The sequence below is a fragment of the Typopeltis vanoorti genome, chromosome 10, assembly GCF_054136105.1.
Source record: "Typopeltis vanoorti isolate ZY-2024b chromosome 10, IOZ_Tvanoo_1.0, whole genome shotgun sequence".
Taxonomy (NCBI): domain Eukaryota; kingdom Metazoa; phylum Arthropoda; class Arachnida; order Uropygi; family Thelyphonidae; genus Typopeltis; species Typopeltis vanoorti.
This window is the reverse complement of record NC_143558.1, coordinates 12,061,607-12,075,644: the sequence shown is the minus strand read 5'-3', so window position 1 is coordinate 12,075,644 and position 14,038 is coordinate 12,061,607. Positions and strand designations below refer to the sequence as shown.

At 35.1% G+C, this 14,038-nt stretch overlaps 1 protein-coding gene across 2 annotated transcripts in view; it reads left to right on the top strand.

Annotated features, from left to right (window-relative positions):
* The first annotated feature begins 12,191 nt into the window (after positions 1-12,191).
* The window catches only part of LOC150102174 (p53 and DNA damage-regulated protein 1-like), a 146,809-nt gene continuing 144,962 nt past the window's right edge, over positions 12,192-14,038 (top strand). The window contains exon 1 of one of the 2 annotated variants that reach the window (XM_090399248.1): positions 12,192-12,323. The gene's annotated coding sequence lies outside the window, so the exon portion shown is untranslated. The remainder of the gene's footprint in view (positions 12,324-14,038) is intronic. The other variant, XM_090399246.1, reaches the window with a different exon arrangement.

The window sequence follows — 14,038 nt, the reverse complement described above, 5'->3', positions numbered from 1 at the left end:
AATGCTTGCGACATCTATTGTAGAATAAAAGAACTTCCTTGCTTTTAATGTTAGTGGAGATTTATAAGTAAATTACCAACTTTCATTAACATTCCGTTTTATGATTCATACATAAGTGTTCATTTATTTTGGTTGAAATATCCTGAATTAAAAATATAGTTGAAGTAGTTGCTGTATTAAAACATCTTTTTAAGTAATTTGCTATGATCATTTGTGTCATGGATGTAGCTAGGCAATATCGCAAAAGATTACCAGTGTATAATAATATTGGTATTTTAGCGCATAAATTAGCTAATTAGCTCTCAATGTATGTTACTGTTTTAAGGTTTAGTTGGAGGTTGGATCTGGTATGGACAAAACTAATTTCGGCACTCAATGTCAGAAGGCGAAGTATGACGAGGCCACCAGTTTAGCACTGATATTTATTCGTGTATTTTTACTGCTAAAATTTTATTTACAATATTTAATTTCCTTAGAAGATTAAGGAAATCGTTTTTGGCTCTTGACAAGGTTTTGATACTACCTCATTTGGACTATTGTGCGCAGATCTGGTAGCCTAGTTTCCGAGGTGATATAATTGAAAGGGTTCGAACATATGCGATCTGGACTGTGCAATGCAGATTATGAGCAGAGATTGAGAATTTGTGGACTGCAGACGCTAGAAAAACAAGAGGGGGGGGGGTGATTTGATAGAAAAACTTCTGAAAGTGTCATACACGATATCACCGGTAGATGGACTTTGTTTTACGGAGGGTGGGAAAAGACATCCATGCAAGTTAAAAATGAATTCGGTCGAGAAAGAGGTAAGATTTAGATTTTTCTCTAAATCCCTGACTCTCTGGAGATCTCTTGTAATATTTTATAGTATTAAACTCATCAAATAATCACTTAAATTATTACGAAAAAAACCTTCAGTAGGGTGACAAAAAAGCTAATATATTGTGCGCCATTTGTTTTTATTATTAAAATATACGCCTCACTTCACAGAATTCCTAAATGTCGACGCGGTTGTCCAAACAGCTAGAGTGGCCGCTTTCTAACCTACGGGTTCGAATTTTTGTGAATGTTCCACTGGAAGATGAATTTCACTGCCCGGTGTAAGACAACCAATCTGCTTTCTGATGGCCTGCAGTGGCTTGTAAAAGTGACATGTTTGGTCTCAAGAATAGGACTACAGAATTATCTGATTCTTAGCAAATCTACTTTCCGTTTATAGAACTAAACTAATTCTTCTCTTAAAAAACAAATCCAACTAGCAAAGTTATCCAACTCACTCGCCACAGGTTATGAGAACTATATCCTATCAGCTTCCAGGAGTTGGCTATTTGGATCATGGAAGACGAAACTAAGGCTATGAGGATTATGTCTTAATTGCGTTTTCTTCTACCCAAATAACCGAGTTGCCGGTAGTACGATGGTTTCCAGGAGTAATCCAATGTTTTCTCCTTCCATCTGATATGAATTGAGAATATAATCCTCTTACCAAGTTGTATGTTCCCTTATGCGTCTGTCTATAAAACTTCGAACCTATAATTCCTTATTCACCTTACGTCCTCGCAAAGGGCAGAGAATAATATCTTTATTCTTAAACGTTAGTGTTCTCAATATTGACTTTAATTGCTTGTTGATGCTGAAAATTAATAATATGGCAAATATTTGGAGCAAAACGACTTTATATTTCAATGAACATTCGAATAATATTTTGATTCAAGATATCCGAAATTACTAAGCTAACTACTGTCAATGCACTGTTCTATTCCAACGTATTGGCTCCAAGCTATAATCATGCTTATCACAGTTTATGATTAATCATAAATTTAAATGAATAAAAACGTTAATGCCCCAAATAAAGACAAGTATCCTCTAGGAATCAAGTCCACGAAATCATGTTGAAAATATGATAGCTCAGCGTTTGAATGAAAGGAAAGTTGAAAATACGAGGTTAAGCTTCCTACTATATTTTCCTCAATTAACAAATAAAATACTTTGCTAATACATCTACAGTTAAAAAAAAAAAGAAAAAAGGTAGAATATTAATTTGACTTTTGTTTTACAATATGCATATAAATTTTCACTGCGTTTGAGACCCTTGAAATGCGGAGGCCCTGAGCGACCACTTGGAACGCCCTTCTGTAAAACCGTTCCACGTTGCCTCCCCTTGGGTGTGCCTAAGAATTTATCTGTGAGAAAAAGTGCAGTGTGAAGAACTACACCCAAGCAGCTGCGAAGAACTTACGGAGTCAGGGAATACGAACAGTTTTATGAGTTTTAAATCGGCGATTTATGCAATTTACAAGTTCTCATTTTAATGTAAAGATTTTTTACATTAAATTTTATACCCATCATAAAATTATATGGTTAACCTTTTTTTTTTTCGTTTACTCATTTTATTCTTAATTTTTCAGCCTATACGAACCGAGCTAATCATATATTTCTTTAAAAGCAAATCATTTTTACATTATTTTTCTTAACTGAAAATTTGGCAGCAGATATTTCATTCAGAATTTTGCTATCAAATTGCACGACCTAAAATAGATGCCGACTATTTTTATTGATTTATTTTTTTTAACGTCATCTTCTGCGCGCTTTACATTATGGACTATTTCAGTCTATTTGTTTACTTTTGTCACGTGTTCGTCATTATGCAGTCTGTGATAATGGAGGCGTGATAAACGATAAAAATATGGAAATACCAACCATCAGGAAAAAGCGTTCGATAAAATTCTTTATTAAAATATTATTACCTGTGGTTTCTTCTGTTTATTATTTGGCATATCGGCGAGATTTTATTCGGGCTTAAGGACTTGCGAGAAAGGAACAGCGTTATTTCCAATAAAGTAATACACTCCCTATTTATTTTGCTTTCACCTTTGCATAGAGAGCAAACAACGCTTTAGTTTCCTTATTTATCTTTGTCTTTCGATGGGAGTTTTTATTCCAAGAGGCGGAGCTCAGAATCTAGAATAAAGCTTAAAATCTTATCTCGATTCGATCTGGTCCTGGGTATTAATGAAAACCTTCCTTATAAATTTTAATTCGGCGACATTTCTGCAGATGGTATTAATTGCTTGTTAACTAAATTGCTCATAAAGTCAGCGAATTTAGTCATGCACGTCACTCATGGAAATTACTGTATTTTAATTTCAGCCGCTGAAAACTTTTTTTTTGTGTACTGAATTCGGTATTTATGCAGTCAGATTCTAATGCTAAGCGAATGACTGCCACTATCTGTGAGATCGGTAATTAACCTAGTAAACAGCCAGTTTGTCTCCAGGACTTATTAATAGTGACTATTACGGAGATTGTAGTACGATATTTTTAACCTCTAGATAAAGTTAAAAATAATAAAACCCGGAATGCTTTCTCAATTTTTTTTTTTTTTTTTTTGTATTCCATTTATGAACCCTATTGCCTTGTTTTCATTCGCTGAATTACCTGCTTAGATTAATAAAAGTTTCACAATTACCAGCAAGTTCATCTAAGTTTTGAGCAATGGGAACAGCATTCCCACAAACGTAGAAATTTATGACTATGGGGACATGGTTCCCACCGAAATTTGCTCTAAAGCACGATTCCTAACTGTAGTAAATCAAAAAGAAAGAACAGACAAAACAGGACATTAAAAATAATGAACTTGTCAGACACTGGAATGTTTGCTTTCTTTCATTTACCTGAGATACGCCAAACCATTCCAAGCAGTCCTGCGCAAGGTAATACGGCAAAAGTTGTACATAAAAACGCCGCCCAAAAAAGGTCAAGCAGCTCATTAACGCAAACATATCGTATTGCTGTTTACAAGCAACAGTAAGCTTAGTTTTCATTCATATTACGTTCAATCAGATATCTAGTATTCTTTTGGCAAAGTCCCAATAAAACAATGGCAGAAAAAAAAAAGTTGACTTGCAGTATGGAATGTCATCACTTAAATAACATGTTTTCTATTAACGAAAGCCTCTTAGTGGAACAACACGGATATAAACATATTTCATGATTTTCGGTAAAAGATTAAATTTGGGTCCAGGACGCTATCAACCCATGAAAAAGAGAGCTTTATAAGAGATAGTCATAACATTTTATCTACGAAGCAGGACATGGAAAGAAAAAAAAGCTGTTCATTAATATTATCTGGATGGTTAACATGCTTTCCTATAATGAACGTTAAAAAAAAAAAAAAAAAAAAAAAAATCGAAATGTCTGAGACCAAAATTCTGTGACAAAACGGCAACCGAAAAAAAAAAAAAAAAAAAAAAAATCACTGCTTTAACCAGAGTGAAATTGCGCATGGGGACTCGTGCTGCCATCTATTACCCAAAGCTAGAATATTTTGAAATAATTGCCTCATGTGAAAATAACTTTTTATTGTTATTTGTTTAACTCATCACATATAGAAAAAGCGTATCAATATTCACCATGCACATACCTGGAGGAAATGTGTATTTCTTATATTTTATTGGGATCCTAGCTTATTGAAGATCGGATCTGCAAGTGTCGCCTCTTCCATCGGTGCCGAACCTGATACACTGTCCATGTATCGAATTGGAATCGTGGCGAAATGCAATGCAATTACAAATAAAAGCAGATCCAGAAATATATAGTGAAGACAGCCGTCCTTCTCTTGTTACTAAGAAGTCAGCGACAGAGCCGGTCAGATATCGCTTTAATACACACACACACAAGTCAATTGTTCTTTTATGCCCGTTCAGGTGCTATCACCTGAAAATATTCTTAGACTAATAACCCGAATGTCATCGATTAAATGAAGTTTATTTTATTATTATTATTTCTGAAGGCCTCAAATCTTTATGTGTAATTAAAGTAAACAGCTCAAAAGTTACAGCCAATTCATTATTTCTCCCTCTCCCCTACTCAGCTGTTTTATAAATCATGGGAAGAAGGCATAACTGCCTCGTTTGTTTTGAAAAAAAAAAAAGTGTAAAAAAATACACAATTTCACTCCATAAAACAAAACGGCGTGACAGTCCCACCAATTGATAGCATTATTTGCAAATGTCGAAAAAGGTGCGTATTATAACTTGCATAGCTCTGAAATATTATTACTCTACTATTTTAAGGGTGTGGAGAACTAGCACTTGCTGGTATTTGGAGAAGAACCACGTGCCAGCTGTCACGTGGTTCTTCTTCAAATACCAGCGAGCAACAATGGCCGACTAGCAGTTATTTTTACTTTTTATAAAAAATTGAGTTAAGAAATTAAAAAAAATGTTATTCAACATACAGTAACTCATCAGCTAGTTTTCTTTTTTTGAACTTGTTAATCGAGTCACAGCCAAACTCATTTATACGTAAGGTTATCGATGATCAGCAAACTTAGAAATGCATGTAAAAAATTCGAAATAAATTGCATTCTGATATTTTTGTAAGTGAAGTAAAGACTGAATCGACACAACTGGAATATCAGCACTTCACACACACCATTAGTCAAGTACAACATATCGCTACAGTATTTTACTACGGCACGTTCATTTTAGGGCCGAAGACATCCACGAGCATTTAATATGCCGTCATGAATAGGTCGACATTCAATATTAGAAAGTTCGAGAACTGGCACTAACAGAACTTGCAGTTCAGCTAGAAGGATAACTCAAATCTATAATATTACCATATTTAAAGTTGGACAATATTAAGAAATTGAAACAGAACTATGTCAATATAATTAAAACACGTGAAAAATCGCCTACCTTCATGTTACTCCTGTTAAACACCATACACCAAATATTACGGGCAGATTGTAGGCGCTGTTCGTACTCCGTCATTTTTTACACTACCTACCACTGGCAATAAATTTTTTCCCAACTTTCAGAGACCTACGATAGTTCCCCCCCCCCCACGTAAGAAATACAGCATACTGTTTTGTCCTCTCTAGAATAAAGTTAGTCATAAAAATGTCTATAAACAAGAATTTGAAATAAAAACAGGGAAGTTATTAAAATTTAAGATACGCTTACGAGATTTTCCGTGATGTATTAATACGTAAGGTTTAGTGTGCTGCAAGTGCAGTATGGAATCGTGTAAATACAGGCAAATGACACGGAGCGATTTCGGCTTCGTGTGGCATGTGAAGAAGCGATATTAATTATTTTCATTATTCTGCTGACAGGCGGAACTGAAAGTTGTTGGAAAAGTACTTTATGAATGATTCATAAAAAACATTAATCGTCATTACAATATTATTATTATTACATGGCGCTCCATACATCTAATCATCTCCCCTACTACTTACTTATCCAATAATACTACACACAACGACCATCAACGCCATCTACTGCCCATCATCACCACCACCACCACCACCAGTATTTTTATCTGTTAATTGCGTGTGTTCTGAAAGCCGATTTACCTGCATGCGAGATGAAAAACTCGAGTTTTTAGGAGGAAAAAACCTCTCCGCGTATGAGATCGGCTAACTCACTTTGTTTATATTCCTTCCACAATGCTTTCTTTTGCCGCTCCTGCTTTATATTGCTATCACTCAATCCCTCCAAGGTTTATATTCCTGACCCTCGTTTTGCACTCGGACACTTAAACAACCCTTGACCACTTTCCATGCAGTGATGACATTCATGGTCTACATGAATGTCATCACTGCATGGTCTACATGGTCACTTTCAACGATCGGAGGTAGAGCTGCTACTGCAGTTACAGATAGATCTTCTGATGCTATTACCATATCCAACACTCTCAATCCCTTGGTCCTTTCCATCACTTGCTGTTTCAGATAATTACCCTTAGGAACTCAATAAATTCTGTTTCCATTTTGCCATGTGCATTTTCTTCCTTCCATTTTATATCACCATAATTGAAGTCTCCTATGGCAATTGCTCGGTTTGCACTCATTGGGCTAATCTGTTGATGCATGTTGCCCACATTTTCTTCCGACCCCCCCTCCCCGAGGTCTATAGCAGCAACAATATATTTTATCCTATTGGCTTCTCTTTCACACACCAGATATTTTCCATCAGATCTACAATTTTACCTTACTTCTATTTATCTTGATTGAAGTTCTTCAGTTGTCATTAATAATACCCATCCTCCTACCCTATTTCCTCTATCTTCTCAGAAAATACAATATCCATTACATTCTATCCCTGTAACTACATCATCATCTGACAACCAGGTCTTGTTGATGCCAATAACTTTTGGCCAAGTTGAGCTGACAATGCTAAAAACTCCTCTCCTTTATTTCTGATATACTTCAGGCATTCGTGTACATGCATTTTAAAACCCCCTTGGGCCTATAGTTACTCTTAGATGATGTCCTTGTATGACAAAGAAATTTATTATGAAATATGTAAACATTTGTTGTGCTAGTAGCAAGCATGTTTATTTTGGAACAGTGTTCTATTTCAAAGTAGACTATTGTACTTTGAAATATGCGATTATTATTGCTACTACTATTATTATTATTATAGAAATATTTAAGTTACTAAAACGTTTTTATAAGACTGATGCAGGGGAAATATTTTAGCAGTGGGGCAGTGATGGAAATTAAGTAAGAGTGGGGTTAATAATGGTGTGAGGACTAGATTTTTCGCTTGTAGAGTGGTGAGTGAATGGAACACGTTGTCTGACTGAACTGTGAGTACTTCGTCTGTCAATGAGTTCAAGAGGAAGTACGATAGACATCATCATCATCATCTGTTCACTGGGCATTCAGAGATCCTGTATGGTCACTCAGATGCTTGGTGATGTGCCACACCAAGCCTCGTAATGTAGTCCTGTTGTATGCTTTTCTGGAGGCTTCAACTCTCTGAAGATCAGTCACTCCAAACACCCCATCCATCCATCCATCCATCTCATGGACGGTCTGGCCCTTTCTCTTTTTCGGAATTTTACCTTCTATTACTGTTCTAAGAAGTCCTATTTCCATCCTTTCAATGTAACCAAAATATTTCTTCTGTCAATATCCTTAAGGAGCCTTAATGTTAGATAGATATTGTGTGGATAATTTGGGTTTCCCGCAATGAGTCTTCTCACTCCATGGAGATGCCCGTATTTTTTTTTTAATAATAATAATAATAATTTATTGATTGCTAAAATATTTATACATACAATAAACATCATGTGTGACATTGCATCTCATAATTTTACAGAGTTCAGCACTAAGTGCTGCAATTCCTACATTGGATTTCAATTAAAATTTTTAATAATACTTTTTTTGCCTTTATATTATGTATCTACAACGCATGTTCTCCTAATATTAACAATGAAGATTATACAGAATTTTTTGTATAATTTTTTATTTTTTTTATTTTTAAAAATTTTTATTTTTATTTTTTTTAAGTTTGAGAAAGAATGATTATACATACAAATTTCTGCATTTGCTTATAAAGATTACTGGTAGATGAGTGAGGCTAGTTAATCCCACCTACTTCGAAGCTTGGGTTAGCTTTTATGAAGAGAGTGAGATTTAGCCTTCACTATTTGTGTTGTTGCTAGTTTATGTATGGGATGTAGGCATTGGATGCTAGTGATTTGTGATGTGTATATTAGTGTTAATGGTTTCTTAACTTTGTTGGTATATTTTCCAGAGTTCGTTTTTTAATGTTCTGTAGTTATCTACGTGTTTTAACTTTCTTGGTAGGTTGTTGAGTTCCGTGGGTATCTGATGTGATCTCACAAAAGAACCGTATGAGTTGTTGAAGGGTGTAGGGATGTAGAGAGTTGTTGTAGGTCGTGTTATATGTATCTCTGTTGTTTCGATAGATGATGTTGAAATAATTCCTTGTTAATGTCATGTAGTGTTTCAGGTTTTTAATGCAATTCTGTATATCGCCATGTGCTTGTCGGATATTGGTTGTTGCGTGTAAGGTGTCCAGATCACTGTTGACACGATTTTCCTGTGTAGTGTTTCTAATTTTGTTAGGTGGCTGTTTGATGTATTTGTATAGACTGTTATTCCGTATCTGAGGAGGGATTCGCAGATACCGTGATATAGAAGTTTTTTTGTGTTGGGTGGAATAATGTTTTTAACTTGGAAGAGTTTTGCTGCGATGATCCGCAGTTTGGTGTGAAGTATTCTATATGTTTTGTCCATTTAAGGTGGGAATCTATATAGAGACCGAGGTATTTTGCGTGTGTTACAGGTTTGATTTCTGAACACTGGCAGGTATTTTTGTTGTTAATGCAGCGGTATGTGTGACAATGTATCGATAGTGATGCGGGGCGTATGATTCTTGGGTTGTGTATTTTCAACATCTGTGTTTTGGTGCCGTTGATTAGAATTGCGTTTTGGTGGAAGTATGTTGTGATTTCGTTTAGGTCTTGTTGTGCTTTGCAGAGAGCTGTGTTAATGTCTGTGTGGATTGCTAGTAATGCAGTGTCATCTGCCTATTGAAATATTTGACTTCTTATGGATATGTTATGAACATCGTTAATGTATATGTTGAATAGAGTGGGTGATAATATGGTACCTTGAGGTACACCGTGTTTTACTTGTATACTCCGACTGTGACATGTACCTATTTTTGTTACTTATGTTCTGTTTGAGATGTAGTTCTTGAACCATGTATGCAGTGTTCCTCTTATACCTATTGAGTATAGTTTGGTGAGTAGTATGTCATGTTCAAGCTTGTCAAATGCTTTGGTTAGGTCCAGCAGTATAAGGATGGTGTACTTGTTTTTGTCGAGAGCTTTGTTTATTGTGTCGGCGATGTCTTCTAATAAAGTAATGGTGCTTTTTGTTTTCTGAAAGCCGTATTGGTTTTGTGAGATGATGTTGTACTTCTGTAAATAGTTCTGTAGTCTGGTGTGTGTTATTTTTTCTAAAATTTTTGAGATGACTGGTAGTGTAGCTATTGGTCTGTAGTTCTGAGTATCGTTTCTTTTGCCGTGTTTGTATATTGGCGTAATTACTGCAGTTTTTAGTTGTTGTGGAATAATGCCTCGAATATTATGTTCACGAGTTTCAAAAGTATTGGATTTATTTGTTCAAAGTGTGTTATAAGGTCTGTGAGTCTTATTTTGTCTATTCCTGGAGTGGTCTTTGGTTTTAGTTTTAGGAGTGCTTCTTTCAGTTCCTGTTTTGTTATGGGTGGAAAATACATCGTTTGTTGTTGACTTTGTGTTGGTAGTTTTTTGTTGATCGTTGGTAGTTTGTCTTTTTTGAGTTGTGTGATGTTGTTTGTGAAAGCATGGTTGAATGAGTCTGCTAATTCCTCTTGGTTTGTGTCCTGACCGAAGCTTTTTGCAATAAAATCTTGTGTTGAAGTTTTCTTTTTTCGGGTTACTAATTCTTTGAGTGTAGCCCATGTTTATATTCCATGTTATATTACGTTATATTCCATGAATTTTTGGAAGTAGTAGTGTCGTTTTGTCCTACGAATTTTTGTTGTTAGTTTATTTCTTGTGTTTTTGTATAAGGTTTGTGAATGTGTGTTACTGGGTGACTTTTTAAGTTTTTTCCATAGATTTTCTTTTTCAGTAATAGTATTTAGTATGTCGTCATTTATCCATGGATTGTTGTCTGTTTGTCGCCTCGGTTGTTTAGGTTTTGTTGCTTTTTTGTATATGTCTGTGAACTTTAGTTGAACATTCTCGTATAATGTTACAGGATCGTTTATTTTAAGTAGGGAATTCCAATCTGTATTTTTTACTTGGTTATCGACAATGCTCTTTAGTATGATCGAGTTTTGTCGACTTGTGGTGGTGAGAGGGGGGATAGGAAACGTAATAAAACGAAGTTGAGACATAGTAGTGATCGGCAATTTTTACGTTAATTACTGATGATGTATATGTATGGATGGGAGCCCGTATATTGATATGATCAATGCATGATTGTGTTAGTGAATTATTGAGTATTTCTTCTCTTGTTGGGGAGTTAATGGTAGGGTTTATGTTGTACTGACTTAGTATATCAAGATATGTGTTAGTGGTTGAAGAAGCGTGGTCAAGAGTATTTATGTTAATGTCTCCTATTAGGATGAGCCTGTGTGCTGTACGCGGTTCGATGCCGCTTAGCCATGTTTCTAACTCGTGAAGAAAACTGAGTGGATTATTATCTGGGGGTCTGTATATTGTGTATTTGATACTATTGTGGCTATTTGCGAGTTCTAAAATTAGTGTTTCCGCATGTTCGAAGTGAGTTTGTTTTTCTGTTACATTGTATTTTTCTTTGATAAATGCCACCTCCTCTTTTTTTTGGTCTGCATAAGTTGTAGGTTTGATAATTATTTATGTTGTATGCGTAAATTTCTGTGTCGTTTATTGCAACTTCGGTCAGTATTAGCGCATCTATGTTCATCATGGTATAATTGAGCTGTGTTATCAATGTAAGCCAGTGTTTTTTTATACTTCTTATGTTTGTATGATAGTGAAGTTGGTGTTGGTGGAAATGTTGTCTGACCATTTCTTCAAAGAGTCAAAGACCTTGAAGTTTATGTTGTCTGACTGGATATGTTCGCCTATGTTTGAGATCTCCATTATATAGTTTTTAAATGAGTTCTAATCTTATTCTTAAGGATGTGAAAAGTTAGTGTTTTTTATTGGTAGGCTGTGTAAGTCGGATTCACTTGTAATTATGTATACTCGAGTGTTTTCATTCTTTCTCAAAAATATCTGATAATTCTTTGTCCACAAGAACTTGTAGTTTTTCTCTGTTTTTGTCTTCCTTGCCTGGTATAGAAGATTTTTGAAGTATGGAGTCCAGTGTTCCGTTATATAGATTGGTGTTGGGAGTTTCTTATCAGTTAGGATCGTTGTTGTCGGCCTTGTTTTCTTGCTTGCTGTAAGAATGGAGTCTCTCAGATTTCTGTTGGTAAAACGAGCGATGATTCGTGGCGGTCTCTCTTTATTTTTTTGTGGGCCTCGGTTGATATAGGTGATATCTGTGGTTGCGATTTGAATTCCAATTTTGCTGCCGATCAGTTGCATTATGTTGGTTAAGTCTTCTGTATTTTCTTTGGTTATTCCCTCAATTTGAAGTTTTTTTTCCCCTTTCTTTTTGTAGCATGTGTTCCATTTGATACTTGAGTGTGTTTACTTCTTTCCGCAATTCTTGATAATAATAATAATAATAATAATAATTATTATTATTATCGTAATAATAATAATAATAATAATTATTATTATTACGATACATCTATTGGTGTAACACAGACACAACTGGGATATGCTTCTATTTATTTATTTCTTAGTTAGAGATCAATTTATATTTTCGCCGCTTGGGGTAAGTTCTAATGAGATTTGCAAGTTGAATTATTTTATTTTGTAGGTATTAGTCGAATTAATGAAAATTTCAAGTTGTGTAACATAGAATGAGTTATTTTCGCATAGAATAGTGGACTATTATCAGATTTTTAACACTGGTGAGTATGATAGATGCATGCTTGGGTATTTCAATATCATTTGTCATTAACAAGACGATGCAAACTTTTTTGACGGGAGTTTAGTCGAAACAGGGTATACGGAAACTTCCAAGAATTATGAATGAATTATTATTATTATTTTACCGCGATTGAATAGGAATGAAAGTTGTACGCAGTCATCCGTAGACGAATTCGTTATGCTGTGGATAATTTTTTTTTTCCCGTATGAATGAGTGATATATTACTATTATACATTTAAGTCATTTAAGAAAAAATTAAAAAATATAAACATAAATGGATGGAACATGTCCAAAGAATGAAAACAGAAAGATTACCAAAACAAGCCTTAAAGTACAAGCCACTAGGAAAAAGAAAACCAGGACGTCCTCTTAAACGATTCAACGATGAATTCTAAGGCCGGAACAGGCCTTGCTAGGCCGGAACAGGCCTTGCTAGGCCTAAATCCTTGATACGTATGATGATGATGACATTTAAGTCACGATGTGAGGAGCTGTGTTTGAGAGTGGGACTGCCTGCAATGAGTTTAGATTCTATGGAGGTGCGATTATTATTATTAAACGGGTATCTTCATGGAGTCCAAAGACGCATTGTGGGAGGCCTACAGACATTCACAATATACCTCTCACACCTGCACAATGCGATCAAAATCTCACCATGGGAAGCACAAAATAAGCACAATACCTATCATTTCTCAAACTGATTCACCAACAAAGCACTGACAACCACCTTCATAGCAAAATCTAAACCGCATATCCATGCAAATTGCAGCTTTACTCAGCTTCCAGTGATGGCCTCTTGTTCTTTTCTCACCTGCTATATACATAAAACTTGACCCACCTCTATTCAATAAAATCTTTTTAACAGCTTGTATATTTCTATCATATCTCCTCCCTCTTTTTTTGTCCATCTGCCAATTTTTGTAACCCACATGTCTTCAATCTATTTTCATTTGGAACATTTCCATAGTCTGAATTACCAATTACTTTGATTACTGATTTTTGATTCCTCTCAACATCCCCAAGAAACCAAGTCAAGCAAAACTGAGCATAAAACTCAAGATGAAGACATATCAATCTTATAAAGAGGAATAATGACTTCCTTTTCCATATTAGGCAGTTTATTTTTTGCATTCAAGTGATCTGCTCTTTTACCAATTTTTCCAATATGGCCTCTGAAACTCTCAGATCCCTATCCTCATCAATTTCCAGCTGTGAAATCCCATCAATAGAATACACACAGTGACACTTTATGAAATCAGAGTGCATGACTTGATATTTGCGACATTAAAAGAAAAACCATTATCTTTTGCCCATAATGTTAGTTATTTGAACCATCTTGCAGGATTGCTACATCACTTTCATTTACTATTGCTCTTCTCAGCTTGGCATCATCATCAGTGGACCAAAAAACATACCCTTGTGGTACACTATCACTCTTCTGATCTATGAATCTGACAACCACTCACTTACCCATCTCACCAACCCAGTATCCTTTATTCACTGCAGCTTACTTAACAGATTCTTGTTAGTATCCCATCAAATGCTTTTTCATAGTCCATCAATATCACAGTATATGCATTACTTTTATCCATCTCTGGCATCATTATTTTATTATAGAAACCAAGGAACTTGCTGAAGCAAGCCATCCTTTTAACAAAGATGTATTGTCTCTTAAAAAAGGATGAAATTCTTATT